Source organism: Piliocolobus tephrosceles, chromosome 7 (genome assembly GCF_002776525.5).
Source record: "Piliocolobus tephrosceles isolate RC106 chromosome 7, ASM277652v3, whole genome shotgun sequence".
NCBI classification, from domain to species: Eukaryota; Metazoa; Chordata; class Mammalia; order Primates; family Cercopithecidae; genus Piliocolobus; species Piliocolobus tephrosceles.
The window spans coordinates 132668383-132670257 of NC_045440.1; the positions used below are offsets into that span (position 1 = coordinate 132668383).

Genomic DNA, 1875 nt, shown 5'->3' on the forward strand with positions numbered 1-1875 from the left:
AAAGAAATCTGCCAAAAGATTTGCTCCTCCATGGGTCTCTGGGGGAGCACTCATTCTCCTTCCGTACCTCCATCACCCCATCCCCCATTCTTAGTTCATTGAACACTGGGCAGATAGAAGTTCTATGTTTCTTCGTGGACAATCTCAAATCACTATCTGCCTTCATATAGCACTTTCTTTTCTTTGAAATTTGCTCAATCCATTATCAAATAGTGAAGAATTTTCATTTGCCCACATGGATTTGGTCCTTAGACTAAATCTATGTCTAAGGGTAAGACATAGGATTTCAAAAACAATCGAAAGCTGTTTCTATAGTCTAAATAATGCGTCTGCAAAAGGTTTTTGTGTATGTGTGTTTGGTGGTGTGGTGTGGATCATCTTTGTATTTGGAAAAGGCCTAAAGGCCTAAACTACTGGAAAGTGAGCAGTACTCTTTCCGTCTCAGGTCGCCCGCTGCGAGAGGAGCCGCCGCCGCCATGTCTGCGCATCTGCAATGGATGGTCGTGCGGAACTGCTCCAGTTTCCTGATCCAGAGGAATAAGCAGACCTACAGTATTGAGCCCAATAACTTGAAGGCCCGCAATTCCTTCCGCTACAACGGGCTGATTCACCGCATGACTGTGGCCGTGGAGCCGGCAGCCGACTGCAAAGGTGTCGTGGTGGTCACTACGCGGAGATCCGGCCAGCGGAAGCCTGCCACGCCCTATGTGTGGACCACCATCAACAAGAATGCTCGCGCCACGCTCAGCAGCAGCAGACACATGATCCGCAAGAACAAGTACCGCCCCGACCAGCGCATGGCAGCCATCCGCAGGGCCAGCGCCACCCTGCGCAGCCAGAAGCCTGTGATGGTGAAGAGGAAGCGGACCCTCCCCACCAAGAGCTCCTGAGCCCCCTGCCCCCAAAGCAATAAAGAGTCAGCTGGCTTTCTCAAAAAAAAAAAAAAAGAAGAAGAAGAAGAAGAAGAAAGTGAGCAGTAGCTGACATGTAGGTGCGATGGTTAATTTTACATATCAATTTGAGTGGGCCATGGTGTGCCCAGATTAAACACTGTTTCTGATATGTCTGTGAGGATGTTTGTGGATGAGATTAGCATTTGAATCAGTGGACACAATAAAGCAGATTGCCTTCCTCAATATGATCGGGCATCATCCAATCTACTGAGGGCCTGAATGGAAAAAAAGGTTGGGGAAAGAGGAATTCATCCCTATTTTTTCCTACCCTACTGCATGAGCTCGAATATTTCAGGTTTTTATGTCTCAGATTTGGATTTGCATCATCAAATTCTCCTGTTCCCTGGCCTTCAGACTTGGGCTGAACTATAATATTCGCTTTCCTGGGTCTCTAAATGGAAGATGGCTGGGCTTCTGAGCCTCCATAATCCTATAAGCCAGTTCCTCATTCTATAAATCGTATTGGTTCTGTTTCTCTGGAGGACCTTGACTAAAACAATCGGCAAAAACTCTTGAATTCACAAGTTTCACCCTCTGTCGTAGTGTACTGCAATCATTTATCCTACTTATCAACATAGATCATCTTTTTTAAAGAGCTATTGAGGAGCTGGTAACTACTGTAAAATAATAATAATAATAATAACAAAGTTTCCCATGGGAATAGATTTGTATTGCCATTCAGTGTAATTATGCCCCAGGCCTCCTTCTGAACTATAAGAGCCCTAACAAGGGCTGATTTATATTGACTTGCGATGTCTCCAGCCAGGTCCCCCTTCCATCAAGGGGTAATAGAGCAGGAATTTGTACCAGCTTTCTTCCATTCTCGTCGGTCACTCTGCTACCTTCTTCCTTGTCGGCATTTACTACTTTCTTGACAATGGCTATAATTCAACAGGACTTTTGCCAGGCATCACATCACAGG

At 45.7% G+C, this 1875-nt stretch overlaps 1 pseudogene across 1 annotated transcript; it reads left to right on the plus strand.

The window, feature by feature from the left end:
* Positions 1-458: 458 nt before the first annotated feature.
* On the plus strand, positions 459-945 carry LOC111549792 (annotated as a pseudogene). The gene has a single exon (XR_003309469.1). The product of XR_003309469.1 is annotated as a 60S ribosomal protein L28 pseudogene (transcript).
* Positions 946-1875: the final 930 nt, after the last annotated feature.